Here is an 18836-nt window from a genome sequence, read left to right on the forward strand (position 1 = left end):
GCACAAATTTTTGTGCATCAGGCCTCTATCATATATATATATATATATATATATATATATATATATATATATATATATATATAAAACAAGCATTTAGAAATTTTCTTCAAATTTAAATATTTAAAGTAGCATCATAAAAGGACCCAGTGGCTGGGTATTTATCATAATATTGTCCCATTCTACTGAGAAATGTGTTAACTCTAAACAAAGCCAATGTCTTGTGGTAATAATCCGCAGATGTAATGTCCTTTTCTGACTAATAAAATTCAGTAGGACATTAAAGAAACAAAGGTTAATAATCATGACTTGTTATGCCCCTAGAATTTGGAGAAATGAATATACAGAAAAACTAGGATGGCTGCATAATGCTTTGGAGTTAATTATAAGTTAGGGTTTGAATTTATCCAACTTTGTCAGTTGAGCCAGGGTTTCTCTGAAGACCCTTTCGTCTTCATATGGGCAGTGTGTCAGCAGTATTGCTCTACTGAAAAGGGAACAACTTGTTTTTATGGCATCAAAAGGAATGTGCTCACTGAAACTATACAGTGACGGTTCAGTTTTTCAGCCAAAGCAAAGAAGAACATATTTAAGTAAATTAGGAAGGGATAGCTTGAGGAATGTATTGACTTGTCTTCAAATTCAACATTTTGGAGACTCTGAGAAGAGTTGCACAATATAAGTCAAAGAGTAATGATTTGTTTGTAATACAAGACACTTTTCTAGAAATGTGTCCTGTCACCTATATCATTTTATGTATTCTTACTATCTGTATAACAGCTGTGTAAATAACCTGACTCAACTACAATAAGAAAGCCTTCCCTTTAGCTCTAGGGATAGAAGAACAAATAACTGTATTGCTTAGAGAAATATACAGGGAGGGCAAAAGTAGACTTACTGTTATTCATATGGGAAGACATGCAGGTTCTTATTATTACAACAGCTTTATTAACTGTCTTTATTAAGACTATCACCATGGCTGGTGTGGCTCAGTGGTTGAGCATCAACTTATGAACCAGGAGGTCATGGTTCGATTTCTGGTCAGGGCACATGCCCAGGTTGCGAGCTCCATCCCCATCAGTGGTTCTCTCTCATTGTTTCTAGCTCTCTCTCCCTCTCCCTTCCTCTCTGAAATCAATAAACATATGTTAAAACAAACAAACAAGAAACCAAAAAGAATGTCACAATGGCACAGTGCACTTAGGTACAATCTCATAATTTCTCAAATTGCCAGCCTTCATTATTTACACATTCTTATAGTCCACTTGCTATACTCATGCTATATTCAAGCACACTTTGGCACGGAATTCTTTGTAAACTTGGTTTTGACCACCCTGTATGTGTGTGGATAAAGAGAGTGGAAATAATTAAATAGAGTGGAAAGAACTAAATAGACATAGACTTTTCTTCCTAAAATTTTGGTCTTAATTAGGTGATTACCTATTTAAATACAAAACATAAAATCTAAACAATTCTTTTCTCCTTTCACTCCCCTGTCTCTGGAGATATATATAGATATATATATACACATATATATATATACATATATATATTGATTTCAGGGAAGAAGGCAAAGGAGAGAGATTGAAACATCAATGATGAGAGAATCATTGATTGGCTGCCTCCTGCATGCCTCACACTGGGGATTGAGCCCTAAACCCAGGCATATGCTCTGACCAGGAAACACACCATGACCTCCTGGTTCATAGGTTGATGCTCAACCTCTGAGTTACACTGGCTGGGCTCTGGCCTTTTTAAAGTTAATCTTTACTGTCAAGTTATGAAAAGATATAGTAAATTTACATTACTTTTCTGTTTAACAGCTGCATGGTCTTTATTATCAGGGGCTAACCAAATTAAAAAAGAGCAGGTATGACAGAATGTGGTAAAAGGAAACGTGGTTTTATTGGCAGCAAAGAAATACGATTATTTACTTACATCCAAATATGAGTGTATATTCAGTTCAAAGTTGCATGTTTGATATTGAATACTTACTTTAAAATGACAACTTGACTGCTGGTTAATTTATAGCATCTGTATTTTTTACTTTTATTCCTTTACTGAGTAGCAAAGGGTAAGATGAAAATGTTATATCATTTTTTTCCCCCAAGGAATCTCTGAGAAATTTCAGCCATCATTGAATGCTCATAAATGGCATGATAGAACAGAAATAGTTCTTTGACTGTCAGCAGATATTTAAATAACAAGAATGCCATCTAGTTATAATGGACTCCTTTAGAGTTGATGACACTTAGAGAACAAGTGGAATCAGCCGAGAGTCACCTATTGCAAAGCACTGCAGAGCGTAATAGTTGACATGAAAATGACTCTTAAGACTTTCAGGATAATAAACCCCTGGGCGAAAATTCTCAGAGTGACTCCCAGAAATATAGAGCCAACAGCTTTTCCACAAAGCTACTATATTTATGATCACCTGGAGAGACTAAAGTACCAAATGTAAAATTCCTACTGCGACTTGCCTTACTATTAAAAGCCAGAGAACGGAAAACAAGAGGCAGATGAGTAAAGGTCATATTTAAGTACTTAGTATTTTTTTAAAATCACCCTTGCATTATGTCTTTTAATTATTAATTAAATGATCCAAACCATCTCTATTTAACTATTAAGTTAATAAACAGTAACTGTTCATTGGGTACATTTTATTTGTGGTAGTATTTATGCAAGTTACATGCATTACCAACAAATATATAATGACATATATCCACCATTACAGCATCATATAGAGAAGTTTTACTGCCCTAAAAATCCTCTGTAATCCACCTACTCATTTCTCTCTTCTTTCTAACCCCGGGCAACAATTGATCTTTCTACAGTCTCCACAGTTTTGCCTTTTCCAGAATGGCATATAGTTGAAAGGCCTGGGGTGAGGGGCAGGACAGGTTAGAAGGGCTCAATGTGGGAAAAAAGGGAACATAAGTAATATTTCGAATGATAAATATTTTTTCAAAAAGAAACCATATAGAATGTAGCCTTTTCAGATGGAACATCTTTTCATATACTTATTTGTCATCTGTATATCTTCTTTGGTGAGGTATCTCTTAAGGTCTTTGGTCCACTTTAAAAAAATTGGGTTGTTCGCTTTTCATTATTGAATTTTGAATTCTTTGTATATTATGGATAACAGCCCTTTATTAGCTATGTCTTTTAAAACTATTTCCCCCCCCCCAAAAAAAAATATATTTTCCCCCAGTCTTTGGCTTATGTTTTCCTTTTGTTTTGACAATGTCTTTCACAGAGCAGCAATTTTTAATTTTAATGAAATCCAGTTTATCAAGTCATTATTTTTTAAAGTGTGACTTTGGTAGTGTATTTCTAAATGTATTTTCAGCTGCATTTAAAGAGGGAAGGAAGGGAAAGGGAGAGAGATAGAGATCCAGGTAAAAGAGACACATGAGTTGGTTGCCTCCTGACCAGGGACAGGGATCAAACCTGCAACTCAGGTGTGTGCTCTTGACGGGGAATTTAACCTGCGACCCTTCAGTTCTTAGGCTGACACTCTAATCACGGAGCCATACTAGCCTGGGCATTTTTAGAAGACAGATGTAGTAGGCAGAATAATGCCCCTGCCCAAGAGATCCAAATCCTGATTCATGGAAGCTGCAGATATATTACTTTACAGGACAAAAGGATTCTGCATGTTTAATTCAGTTAAGGACGATGGCAAGTGGAATCATCCTGGATCATGGAGCTCCATCAGTGTAATCAAAGTGCAAGGTAACAGAAAAGCCAGAGCCCGAATGGTGCCAGGTGAGAACAATTTGCCTGGGCATTGTTTCAATGAAGGAGTGGGGACCACAAACGAAGGCATTCAGGTGGTTTCTAGAATCTGGAAAGATCAAAGGAACAACTATCTCCCCTCAAGCCTCCAGTGGAATGTAGTGGTGCTATCATTTTCATTTTAGCCCATTAATTTTCATTATGAATTACTATAAGAGACCATGTCTGTATTGTTTTAAGCCATTAATTTTGTGGTAATTTGTTATATCAGAAATGGAAAGTAATGCAATAAATTTTACTGAGGACACTTTTTATAATTTCAGGTTCTTAACAGTTGTTCTTTTTCATTTACCAGTTTAACGTTTTTATTTATTTATTAACCAAGAAGAGGGGATAGAGAGAATTCCAAAAATTCTGAAATATAACTTTAAATTGAATAAATGGTTTCCTACTACTTAACAGAAATTACTTAATCTGAGGGATATGTGTTTATTATCATCTATCTATCATTTATCTATGGAGAGAGATGCAGAGAGAGAGAAAGATGGAGAGAGAGAGAGAGACAGAGAGAGAGAGAGAGAGAGAGACTCTAAAATGAGTCAAAATAGATTGCAATGCATAACTCAAGCATGACATTAATACTGAGTATGCATTTTTAAACCCAATTTATTTATTAAAATTTTAGGGATTAAGAATAAACCCCTTTTTAATGTTCTATTCCTTTCCACTCTAGTATTGCTTTAGGGTTGAGTGTATTTATGGTGTTAAATTGTAAACTTTAACTGATATAGCAGGATAATTCTGAATCCCATCAGCATCATTTACCATTGCATGTCCAGCAACAAATATTACTGCTGACACAAATTTCAAAAATCAAGACTGGGTTAACTTGTAATGAATCAGAATGGAGATATGTAGAGTGGCTCTGAGGAGTTGGAATAACCCCAGAACCCACTCCTTGTATGATGGTATAAACATATGAGTAGAAAGTATGTGCCAGTTAGAAGGAAGGTTAATTAATCCCCAGTAGAGGGTACATTGATCACAGAGTTATATTGGAAATAATGTTATTTTTGTATGTTAACTCTTTTGTATTATTATGACAATGACCATCATATTTTTAAAATTTTAAATATTCTATACTATATAGTTATACTATTGCTAAAATTTATCTTAATTAGAAATAATGATGGTTAATCTTTGACAAAAGAAATAAAACAAAGATGGTATCTATATTATGCAGCTCATTACCCGATTCCCTGTTCTTTCAAACAACAAAGACTATAGTAATTTTAAGAGAATTCATCTTAATACATTGTTTGCAGGTAGTTTTTATCTCGCGCCAACAGGTGGTGCGGGCCATTTTTGCAGTTGAATAGATTGATTACCATTATACCTGGAAGCACATACATAATTCACCATTGTATGTGTTAGAGACCCAAATTTTGTCCTTTGGAATTCGTATATCTGCATGTTAGCATCCCTTTAGAGCAATAAAGAAGTATAAAAATAAACGTATTTATACGTTACCTGCATTCTACCGCTAGTCTATAAAAAACATATTAATATGTGTCCCGCGCTCTACTACCAGTCAACGTAAAACGTATAAATACGTTTCCCGCATACAATGTGTTAACATATGTATACTAGAGGCCCAGTGCATGAAATTCGTGCATGGGGGTGGTGTCCCTCAGCCCAGCCTACACCCTCTCCAATCTGGGACCCTTCAAGAGATGTCAGACTGCCCTTCAGACAGTTGGACATCCCTCTCACAATCCAGGACTGCTGGCTCCCAACCACTCACCTGCCTGCCTGCCTGATTGCTCCTAACTGCTTCTGCCTGCCAGCCTGATCACCCCTAACCACTCCCCTGCCAGCCTGATCGACACCTAACTGCTTCCCTGATGGCCCGATTGCCCCTAACTGTCCTCCCTTGCCAGCCTGATCAACACCAAACTGCTCCCCTGCCAGCCCAATTGCCCCTAACTGGCCTGGTCACCCCTAACTTCCCTCCCCTGCCAGCCTGGTCACCCCCAACTGCCCTCTTCTGCTTGCCTGATTGCCCCCAACTGCCCTCCCCTGCTGGCCTGGTCACCCCCAACTGTCCTCCCCTGCTGGCCATCTTGTAGCAGCCATCCTGTGTCCACATGGGGCAACCATCTTTGACCACATGGGGGTAACATCTGGTGTGTTGGAGTGATGGTCAATTGGCATATTACCTCTTTATTACACAGGATATCCTATCTAATAAAGACAGATTATGCAAATTGACAGTCACTTCATGACAAAGATGGCTGCGCCCACAGCCAATAAGGAGGGGATATGTAAATTGATGTGACAAAGATGGCAGAGGCCGGACTGGGATGCTTGCAGGTGTTCCGCCCCACCCCAGCTGCCCCAGGCCTCTGGGCAGTGCAAAGGCAGAAGGCGGCTCTGGGCCGTAGAGAGGGCAGTGCTGGCAGCCAGGGAAAGGAAGGCCTATTCTTGCACGAATCTTAATGCATTGGGCCTCTAGTTTGGTAATAAAAACCTAGACATATATAAAGAGTAACTTGCTAAAAGTTAATCCCTGTCTATGAGTTCTATAATAACTATATATTTTTTATTAGTTGATAAACCTTTATTCACATTTTCCTAGAAGTAAGTAAGTTGAACCTACTTAAAAAATACATAATCACTACTTATCTATCTCAACTTCACATTTTGTAAAATGGGAATACTTTAGGAACAAGTTGCTGGGAACATTGTCCCTAGCTGTGAAATACAACACAAAGGGTATAATTCAAGAAATATATCTAATCTGAGGTTTAGTTATATTGAAGCAAATGAGCCACTTTACCAAAAGCACAGAAATTGGTATGTAATTCATCAACTGACTAGTTGGTTTTCAGGTTCCATTCATTAGTTACAACCATAGCATTATTTACATTTTAATTACATAATAATTAGTAATACAACTATTTAAACTAGTAATTGACTACATTATTTCAAGTAAAACATCTTCAATTAGTTAAAATGTGGGATCGTTTTATGAATATAAAGAGTGAAAATCAATACTTACCTGGCAGAGGAGATACCATGGTCAGGAAGGGGGCTTTCTCAGGGCAAGGCTAATCCATTGCACTCCAGATGTGCTGACCCTGAGATTTCCCCACATTTGGGAAACTCAACTGAATAACTTGTGGTAGTCGGGAACTGCGTTCACACTCTCCCCTTAAAAAATTAGTAAAAATCATTTTAAATATGCAAAATATCACATATATGTATTTTTATAGTGCCCATCCATCATCCCTGTAAATTAACATCACTAGATTCATAACTAGACCAGGGTTAAAGGACACATGTACTTATAAGGAAATCAATGGCCATTTCAACTAATTTGGGCTATTTATGACAGCTCTGGGCATTTAAAATCGAACTCTTCTCTACCCTGATTGATATACAAAAACTTCAAATTGTAATTATTCATGTCTTGGTCTTCAAAATTTGAAAGAGGATAGGCATGCTAAAATACATTACCTAATCTCTACTTATTTAGAAAAGAGGTGGTTAATCACTGAGATTGATTAATTGCTTAGACTTTTAATTTCATTGATTCCAAGAGCACATTTTTTACTTAACTATAAGAACACTTGTTTGAATACTAAATAATGTAAATGTATTTTGAATAGTAAAATAATATAAATAAAATTTTCTAACTAATCATAAAATTTAACTGGTACAAATGTTATGTATTTAGACTCATAAATTTATAGATCCTCAAGATGATGTTTAAGAAGATGATATCTAGATAAATTTTATGTATCTTATTGATTTATCTTACATGTAATAATTTGTGTGTATATTTCACTGATATGTCATTGAGTTTGTCAAATATATAAAAGCTATTTAGTCTCTCAACTAATCTATTCACTAAAGTCAATGTACTTATTTAACCTTCTAAAAGTGTCACAAATTTAACTGGAAATTACCCATGTATCAAACAAAGAGAAAAAAAATTATATTAGACCACAAAAAGCTATTTTAATTGATCTTCCAGATTAATATTAATCTTCAATGAGCATATGTTAGGCTGAAATAGGCACCCAAAACATGGCCATACCCTTATCCCTGAATCCTGTGAATATGTTACCTTATAAGGCAAAAGAGGCCTTGCAGGTGGATTAAGTTAAAGATTTTTGATATGGGCGAATTATGAGCCTAAAATAATCATAAGGGGCCTTACAAAAGGGAAGCAACAGTCAGAGTGAGAGAATATTGTGTTGCAATGGAAGCAGAGAGGAAAAGCCATGTGATAGCAGGAGAAAAGGGATAAAGGAAAAAAAAAACAACAGAAGTAGACATCAGAGTAACATGGAGCCACAAATTAAGAAATTCGGAAAACTTTTATAAGCTGGAAAAGGAAAGAAATCAATCTTGGAGCTTCCAGAAGGAACATGGGCCTGATGATAAATTAATTTTAGCCCAATGAATCTCATTTGGGGCTTCTGCCCTCCCAAGTTTTACATTTGTGATGTTTTTAAGCTATCAAATTTGTGAATATTTCATAGCAGCAATAGGAACTTAAAACAGAGCATAAAATATTTTATTTGCTAAAATATCATTTATGCTTTTGCTTCAACTATAAGTTATACAGTATAATTAGTTACAAAATAAAAATGGATCCTCTAGTTTCTTTCATTAAAAAAAAATAGTAATATTATTCTAGAAATTTTACTAGTCTTTTCACTTTCCAGTGGGCTATCTAAGTTAATTGAATGCACTTTCTTGACACTATTTTAAAGAAAAGCTTTGCCATACTCTTACCTGTGTGATATAAGAATGTGAAATCTGAAAATCTAGTCATTTTCATTATATGCAGTCATTAAACTATAATGTTTGTATTATTTTAGATTTTGGTTTCATTCTGATGTAAAGGAAATACATGTTTGCCATAGATAATATGCAGAAAACAAAAATCGATGGCACTAATCAAGTTTCACAAAAATAATTACTGTCCCTATTTCCCATATTTTAGGGATATACATTTTGAATAATTCTACATATAATATTTTTGGACCTTGCAATTATTACTAAGTAATAATTTGTAATCATAGTTCATCACACATTTTAAATAAAACCATTAATACATGCATAGTAATCCATACAGTGTGTCATAATTTATTTAATCAATTCACCATAGATGAACACAGTGTTTATTTTTGTTATTAAAGATAAAACTGGGATAACATAACTGTGTATATTAATACCTAAGTTTCAAAGATAATTCTTCAAAATTCTGGAAAAAGGAATTACTGAGTTAAACTATATACAAAATTGTAAGCTATGGAAAGACTTAGTAATTTTTTTTTCAAGAAGCTTTAAAATTAAGTATATTATTCTCAAGAATGCATTATAATGTTAACTTAATACAAATTTTACAACATTTAGCATAAGAAATTATTTCTTTATAAACTCATAGGGAAAATAGCTCAAAAGTTGTGTTAATCTGTGTTCATTGAATTAATGATATGAATTGTTTTTAAACTGGTTTTGGTCTATTTATAATTTTTTTCCCATTTCAGAAAATAAATGCTAGTTTACCTCTACTTACTTGTACTCTAATTTTTATATTACACTCATTATTCCTTATGGTATTTATTTTTAAATAATTTGAGTAGGTGTCTAAATTATTTTGACAATAAATGTTAAGCAATTTTTCACTGAGGTCCTATTATCTACTTTCTTGATTTTTCTCTCCATTCTTTATTTATAACACACTGATTTAGGAATTCCAATTTCATTATGACTATTGATATCTCTAATGCAAATGCTCCAATATTAATATTCATTTAATGATTTTAAATAATTGCTTAACTATTCTCAACAATTTGTGATATAACAAATGTGCTAAAAAAGGCGTTTAAACTAAAAACATTGTTTATATTTAATGGGTAAAGAAAATGTTGAAATCAAAATTAACCCCTCTATATTTGCCAAGCTCTCAGGTGACAGGCATGATTGCCATAAATAGTTAGGAAAATCTGTGTTCCCAGCTTATCAAATCCACTTAGTTAGCAGCTTCTCTTATAATTAACTCTAGCAAAAATTTTCTGGTAACAAACAGACAAGTTTAGATGACATATTTCATCTACACCTCACTCTGTGAGTGTATTGGATTTTTAAAAATTATTTGGGTGACTGATTAATAAGATGTAGTTTTCTATGTTACATGATCTTCATATTGCATTGTGTGCCCACCACCCAAATTCAGATCATTTTCCATTACCATACAGAAATGAGACTGCTTTTTGTACAAAAATTAACACAAAATGGTCTAAAGACCTAAATATAAGACCTAAAACAATAAATTACATATAAGAAAACATAGATACTAAACTTATGGACCTTAGTCTTAGAGATATTATAAATTTGACCCCAAAGGCAAGGGAAATAAAGGCACAGATAAATTAATGGGACTATATGAAACTAAAAAGCTTCTGCACAGCAAAATAAGCCACTAAAAAAAAAAAAAAAAAAAAAAAAAAAAAAGGCAGCCAGCCAAATGGAAGAAGATATTTGCAAACAACAGCTCCATCAAGGGGTTACTATCCAAAATATATAAAGAACCCACACAACTCAACACCAAACAATCCAATGAAAAAAAAGGCAGAGGATGTGTATGGATTTTTTAAGGCTTTGCTTCCTGAGCAAAAAAGGAATCCTCACTGATACTTCATCAAGGACACAGAATTTCAAATTAAGGTAAATTTTCATTTTTTAGCTTAGAGAAAAAAATGTTATTTTTGTATTTTATATTTCCTTATGTCTAAAAGCTGTATGATACATACTCTATATATTATTCTATAACATTTCCACTCTACGTGGTTGTGTAATTTATATTGATAACTTTATTATCTATTTCATACCTGTATGATTATACCTCAGAATATTTATTGATTTAACATTGAAAGAATATTTTGAATATTTTTTTTATCATACACACTGATGCAATGGATTTTCATGTTGTGAATCTGACACCATTTCTCTAGGTACAGAGCTAAGGGCCATGCTGTTCAAAGTGTATGCACAGCTTCAGTTTTAGCAGATACAGAAAAATTCCACCACAAATTGCTTTCCTCATTTACATTCCCACCAGCAATGTGTTTGAGTTCCCATTGTTCCAATGTCATGCAAGGCTGGTGCCACATGAACTAGGACTTGGGGCGAAATTTATCAATGTCATATAACAAGGTGAATTTATTTTGAAAGAAAAAAAATATATAGAACATGATGTCTAACAAGAGAATATAAGGATTAGAACCTTTATCCATTCTTCCCACGGGGAAGCTTCCCAAGGTTAAGGCTAGGATGTTTTTATGGTACACACAATGTTCAATAGACAATGTGTGAGTAATGCTGATCTCAAAGACTATGTGGGTGCAAGGAAGTCTAGATTCAGAAAATGTTGTATTGAATATCAGTTTCCAATCACCTGGAGGCCTGGGGTCTGCACACTCTTAATAGAAAATGATTTAAGAAGAAAGATGGAGGGTTTTCATTACATACTTAATGAAGAAGATAGGAAGATTGAAACTTTTTCATAATTTTTGGTATTTTTTATTTATAATACAGCTTATATTTCTTTAGTGAAAATTGTAATTTCAGGTATTTTTGATGCAAACCTTTTTAAAATGTTTTTATATGCTATTGAAAGATCTTCACATAGGAACTTCCAGTTAGATAATAGGTTAACTTAATGTATTCACCAAATACTAGTTTAATATATACCATTTCCAGTCACTATACTAAATTTATAATTATGAAGATAATTTTATTTCCCTTCAAGCAGCTTACAATCTAGTAAAGAAGATTCTGTGTGTGTGTGTGTGTGTGTGTGTGTGTGTGTGTGTGTGTGTGTGTGTGATTAAAGAGAGCAGGAGGGAAAGATTGTAGACCAAGCATGCCAAACTTGAGGCCTGCAGGCCACATGCCTCGTTTATTTGGCCCATGTTAGCCTTTGAGTTTGACATGTTTGGTTATGGGGAGAGAATGTGAAGCAGAAAATAAAGTGAGCATTTGAATGAGGCGGAAATGCAGTTTGGGAGTAATACTGTGTTGAGATTTTTAGAAGATGACTTGGAAGGAAATTGGAGAGAGCACTGAATCAGATTAGAAAGGGTGTGTAGGTCATATTAAGAATTTGATGTTTAACTTCAGCAGGAAACCATTCATGGTAAACAATTTTAAAAATTTTGAAAGAAGTTATCAAACTAACATGTTTTTAGAGAATTAATAATGGGCACAGTATGGAGAAATCATTGGTGAAAAGACTACCTCTTTATTCCTTTAATTAACTATTTTTTATTGTGTATACCATGTGCCAGATAATGATCTAAGAATTTGAAAATCATCAATAAACCAAATAATGGAAAATCTCTGCCCTTATAGACCTTAATTTCTACTGGGTTAAATAAACAACATAATGACTAATATAATTATGCAGTATGTTAGAAGATATGCAACCTGGCACAAAGGAAAAGAGAGATTTAAAGTGGATCCAGGAGTGCTGGAGGATATGATAAGATAGTGTAGACGTTGTTGAAACTGTGACAATGGAACAGAGCCTTAAAGAATGTGAGATACTTAGCTGTGGATTTACTTCCATGCAGATCCAATCAACTAGCAAAGATCCATAGTAGGAGGCTAATACCATGAGGCTAATAAAGCTTAAGACCTATCCCATAAGGCTAATACACTGTAAGCTTCAGGATCCCACATTTACACAGGTCACTTCAAGGCCCCTGTACCTACTCTTTTCTATAAAAGTTTGTATTCTTGGTCTTAAAAATGTAACATATGTTAGTTAAGCCTTAGAACTTACCTCTGATGTGACCCATGGAGTTAGTGTTATAGTCTTCTTCCTATGTTCCTGGACTAGAAATGAGGTTAATGTGGCCAGGATAACTCACTGAATGGCCATTGATAAATAACATTATTCTACAAAAGAAGAAGGTAGAAATACAAGTTATTTAATATGAAAATATTTTTTTTGAAAATTTCAATAATTGGTTTTTCAATAATTTGTCATTTGAGAAATAAAACATCCTATATAATAAAAGTCTAATATGCTGTCTGGTTTTCTGTTTAACCAATCAAACCATAATATGCTAATGATATGCTAAGGTTGTTCAATGCTCGCTATGACGTGCACTGACTATCAGGGGGTAGATGGTTAACCAGTTGCTATGACATGCACTGACCACCAGGGAGCAGATGCTCAACGAATGAGCCAGAAGCCAGGCTCACAGTTGGCGAGTGCAGTGGCGGTGGCAGGAGCACCTCTGCCTTTGTGACATTGCTAAGCCATCAGTCGGACACCTCTTGAGGGCTCCTGGACTGTAAGAGGGTGCCGGCCAAGCTGAGGGACCACCCCCCCCCCACACCCAAGTGCATGAATTTCGTGCACTGAGCCTCTAGTTTTATAATAAACAAAGAAGATGTCAACTATCATATTGTAAAATGTACCTCCCAGTTATCTTTAATAAATAAATGATGTTTTAGTCATGTAATATTAATGCTTATTTAAATGGTTTTATAAAAATCCTAGAGGCCCAGTGCACAAAAATTCGTGCACTCGGGGGGGGGGGGGTCCCTCAGCCCAGCCTGTGCCCTCTCACAGTCTGGGACCCTTCAGGAGATGACCACCTGCTGGCTTAGGCCCACTCCCTCGGGGATTGGGCCCAAGCTGTCAGCCAGACATCCTTTTGGCAGCCCCGGAACCCTTGGGGGATGTCCACTTGCCAGCAGAGAGAAGGCCTAAGCTGTAGTCGGACATCCATAGCACTGCTGAGGAGGCAGGAGAGGCTCTCACCACCACTGCTGTACTGGCAGCCGTCAGTCTGGCTTGTAGCTGAGCAGAGCTCCTGTGGGAGCGCACTGACCACCAGGGGGCAGCTCCTGCATTGAGCATCTGCCCCCTGGTGGTCAGTGTGTGCCATAGTGACCAGTCATTCCCAGTCGTTCTGCTGTTAGGGTCAATTTGCATATTACCCTTTTATTATATAGGAGTGTCTGGCCAGCCTGGATGAGGGGCTGATGGCTGTTTGCAGGCTGGCCATGGCCCCCAGCCACCCATGCTCCTAGTGGAGGCTGGCTGGAAACAGGTATCTATGGGTTTTTTTAGCTTCTATAATTGAAACTTTGTTGCCTTTTGTGAAGGCCACAGCCAGCTCAGAGCAGGCAGGAAGCTTGACTACCTCCATTGCCCGGGCAACCAAGCCTCCTGCTTGCTCCAGCTCTGTGGCTGCCAGCCGCCATCTTGGTTGGGTTAATTTGCATATAGTTGCTCTTATTAGCTGGTGGGCGTGACTTGAGGTGTAGCAAAGGTATGGTCAATTAACATATTTGTCTTTTATTAGTGTAGACTAGAGGCCCAGTGCATGAAATTCATGCATGGGGGTTATTGTGTATCCTTTAGCCCAGCCTCACCCTCTCCAATCTGGGACCCCTTGCGGGATGTCCAATTGCCCATTTAGGCCTGATTGGAATCACAATCCCGGACTGCTGGCTCCCAACCACTCGCGTGCCTGTCTGCCTGATTGCCCCTAATTCGCTTCTGCCTGCCAGCCTGATCAACACCGAACTGCTCCCCGGCCGGCCTAATTGCCCCTAACTGCCCTCCCCTGCCAGCCTAGTCACCCCTAACTGCCCTCCACTGCCAGCCTGGTTGTCCCTAACTGCTCTCCCCTGTAGGCCTGCCCCCCCCCCCCCCCACTGCCCTCCCCTGCTGGCCTGATCAGCCACAACTTCCGTCCCCTGATGGCCATCTTGTGGTGGCCATCTTGTGTCCACATGGGGGCGGCCATCTTTGACCACTTGTGGGTGGCCATCTGGTATGTTGCAGTGATGGTCAATTTGCATATTACCCTTTTAGTAGATAGGATTAGAGGAAGAATAGTATACTATATGTGAATTATTTTCATCAGATATGGGCATGTCAATTAACTCATCAAACACCAAGCCTACAAAGTTAAATTATTATACAATTTCTCTTTTAAATAGCTTTCTTTTTGTCTGGCTGGCATGGCTCAGTGGTTGAGCATCAATCTATGAACCAGGAGGTCATAGGTTGCGGGCTCCATCTTCAGTAGGGGTAGTGCAGGATGCAGCCTAATGAATGATTCTCTCATCATTGAGTTTTCTATCTCTCTCTTTCTCTCTGAAATCAATTAAATATATATATATATAAAGCTTTCTTTTCTAATATTAGACAAATTAGGACAAAGTGCTGATATATTTTTACAAATGAAAATGATGTCAATTATGTTATTTTGTATAATGAAATAATTTATTATTTCATTACTTTTTCCTTGTTATTTATTACAGGGATGGATTTGGTATATTTGCAATATTTAAGAAAACAATATATAATCATTTATTTTTACTTGTAAACTAATTCAAATTAGATTTTTCAAAAAATAAAGTATCAGCACTCTGTTAAACAGCTCCGTTCTTTAATATGAATTTGTGACTAGCATGCCTAAAAAATAATTAATTTTAAAGTGATAAACACATTATATATGTGTGTGCCAGTTTAGCACTATGCACTAAATAATTCATATTCCTCTATGTTTTTCAGAGGTTTCCAAAAATCTAGTCAACATCTCTGAAATGATCAGTCTATTTTCTTTTTCAAAGTGAAATAAACCCTAATAGTATCATACTTGCCAGAGTGAAAATAGGAAGGCAACTAGCAATTTTACACAAAATTGTTACCAAATAACAAATTAGGACTTATTAAGTGTCAAACAAGCATTTTCCTTGAGTTCTGGAACTATAAATAAATTCAGTAGCTAACAAATCAACTTAGAGGAGAAAGAAAGTCAATTGAATGAATGAGGATCCTCAGAGCAACTGCCTTTAGCCATATAAATTTGGGACAACTTCAAGGATGATTGTGACTTTCTTCTTTTCACAGGGAAAGCAGAGACTCAAATTTCTTCCATCCCAATTCTTTAACAGACTCATATATTTAAGCATTTGCAAGACAACTTTTGGCAAATTATTTGCAATATGCCCATATGGTAAATGCCTGTCCAGGCTTTACTGCCCAAGTGATTACCTTATAATGTTTTCACTCTATCAACCACTAACACCCAAACTAGGAGGTTTTAGTTCATCTAGAAAACTAATTGCTACCTTTGATTAACCACTGTGGCCTAAGCTTGAGTATAGATTTCATGCTAAATCCCACACCTTCTTTTTTTTAATACTTTTTAAATGCTGCAAACATTATAAGTTATAGATTTATTAAACACACACATATAAAGCCTGTCTATATGAAAGGTACTATAAAGGGTATTGAGGCAGTCAGCAGATGTTTAGAAAGTGATTAAAATGAGAACACTTATAATGTGAAAGAAAAATGCTATTTTTTCCTCTTAAATTTCTGTTCTTTAAAAACAGCTGATTTGCATTACTAGATTCCTGAATCTTAGATTTTGTTAAGTCATAAATTATATATTGTATTTTATAAATCACAAACTATATATTACATTTGAAATTAATGGTTGAACTTAGTATTTTTTAATTTTTTTAAAAATTGCAGTTGACATACAATATTATATTACTTTCAGGTGTACAACATAGTGATTAGACATTTATATAACTTAAGAAGTGGTCACCCTGATAAGTCTATTACATAAAATGTATATAAGGAACTCATATTACTTAACACCAAAAAGAAAAAACAATCCCATTAAAAAAATTAAGCAGAGGAACTGAGTCAGTATTTTTCCAAAGAAGACATACAAATGGCCAGCAAGTACATAAAAAGAAAGGTTCTCAACATCACTTAATCAGGGAAATGCAAATGGCACCTATAATGACATATCACCTCACACCTATCGGAATAGCTATCATCAATAAATCATTAAACAAGTGTTGGCCAGGATATAAAGTGAAGAGAATTCTCATACACTGTTGGTGGGAAGGTAAATTGGTGCAGCCACTATGGAAAACAGTATGGTACTTCCTCAAATATTAAAAATTGAACCGTATAAGCCAGCAATTCTACTTCTGGGTATTTATCTGAAGAAATCCAAAACACTAATTTGAAAAGACATTAATTTATTGCAGCATTATATACAATAGTCAAGATTTGGAAGCAACCTAAGTGTCCATCATTAAACAAATGGATAAAGAAGATGTGGTACACATATCCAGTGGAATATTATTCAGCCATAAAAAAGAATGAAATCTTGCCATGTGTGATAAGGATGGACCTAGAGGGTATAATGTTAAGTGCAATAAGACTGAGAGAGGCAAATATGATTTAAAATGTATGCGGAATCTAAAAAAAAAAAAGACCAAATAAATAAATTAGCAAAGCAAAACAAACTCATAGATACAGGGAATACATTAATGGTTGTCAGATGGGAGGAGGTTGAGGGGATGGGTAAAAAGGAGAAGGGAATAATATATACAAATTGCCAGTTGAACTCAGTAATTTTTATGAAAATATCTAAATTTATTTTCAGGAACCATTACTAACTATTTAATGATATTGGTAAGTATTCATAACAAGGAAGAACAGTAGTTGAATTTGTATACTAAAAGTAGAATTGTAAATTTATCGTTACATCTGTGCCAATAATTATTAAAGCAAAAAAACATAATTCAACAAAAAAAATCAGTAATGATTAAATAACTAAAATAAAACAACCTTCATGTACACTTGATTTAGACAATTTAAAATAACTATTCATTGTGTAGATTGCTTTGGGTAATACAGACATTTTAATGATGTTGATTCTACCAACCCATGAACATGGTATATTCCCCCACTTATTTATATCTTTCTCTATCTCTTTTTTCAATGTCTTGTAGTTTTCAGAGTACAGGTCTTTTACCTTCTTGGTTAAGTTTATTCCTAAGTAACTTAATTTTTTTTATTGCAATGCTAAATGGAATTTTTTTTTTTTAATTTTCTCTTTCTGAGAGTTCACTATTGATGTATAAAAATGCTATGGATTTTGGGTGTTGATTTTGTATCCTGCTACTTTTCTGAATTCATTTATTAAATCTAGTAGTTTATTTTATGGGAGGTTGTGGAGAAAAGGGAACCCTAGTACACTGCTGGTGGGAATGCAGACTGGTGCACTGTGGAAAACAGTATGGAGTTTCCTCAAAAAATTAAAAATGGAACTGTCATTTGACCTAGTGATCCCACTTCTAGTAATATACCCTAAGAAACCTGAAACACTCATCAGAAAGACTATATACATCTCTATGTTCATAGCAGCACAAGTTTCAATAGCTAAGATTTGGAAACAGCCTAAGTGCCCATCAGCAGATGAGTGGATAAAAAACCTTGGTACATTTACACAATGGAATACTATGCAGCAATAAAAAAGAAAGATCTCTTACCATTTGCAACAGCATGGGTAGACCTAGAGAGTATTATGCTGAGCTAAATAAGTCAGTCAGAGAAAGATAAGTATCACATGATCTCACTCATATGTGGAATCTAATGAACCAAATACACTGATGATCAAAAACAGAGCCAGAGACATAAAAGCATGAACAGACTGTTGAGCCTCAGAGGGAAGGCAGGGGAGGGTGGGTGGGAAGAGGTCAACCAATGAACTTGCATGCATATATGCATAACCCGTGGACACAGACAATGGGGTAGTGAGGGCCTGGCGGGGGATGGAAGCAGGCTGGAAGAGGTTAATGGGGAAAAAGGAGGACTTCTGTAATACTTTCAACAATATTAAACTGAAAAGAACAGATACTACACTTGATCTTAGCCAAAAGGCCGAGAAGCGATATTACTTTCAACAATAAAGATAATAAAATAACAATTTAATTTTTAAAAATGTTTCACAGAAACATAAAATTACTAATTTAAATTACACTATAAAGTATTTTTGTTATATTGGTGCCTTAATATTCATCTAACATTTTAATAAGCACTTTTTATATACTAGACACTGTATAACTTAATGTCTGAACACTTGAACCAAAAAAAATAGTAATTAGTCCTTCTCTCATTTTATTTTATACGTTTCACTTAACAGACCACTATCGTTATCTGCAAAGTGAACAGATAAGATCAA

General features: G+C 35.4%; 1 non-coding gene and 1 pseudogene across 1 annotated transcript; one reads left to right on the forward strand and one right to left on the reverse strand.

The window, feature by feature from the left end:
- Window positions 1–6788: 6788 nt before the first annotated feature.
- LOC132229063 (U1 spliceosomal RNA) lies at window positions 6789–6951 on the forward strand. Its single transcript, XR_009451630.1, has one exon. It is a non-coding gene; the product is annotated as a U1 spliceosomal RNA (small nuclear RNA).
- Window positions 6952–18441: 11490 nt separating this feature from the next.
- Window positions 18442–18547, reverse strand: LOC132229086 (U2 spliceosomal RNA; annotated as a pseudogene).
- Window positions 18548–18836: the final 289 nt, after the last annotated feature.

The sequence above is a fragment of the Myotis daubentonii genome, chromosome 2 (assembly GCF_963259705.1).
Source record: "Myotis daubentonii chromosome 2, mMyoDau2.1, whole genome shotgun sequence".
NCBI lineage: Eukaryota > Metazoa > Chordata > Mammalia > Chiroptera > Vespertilionidae > Myotis > Myotis daubentonii.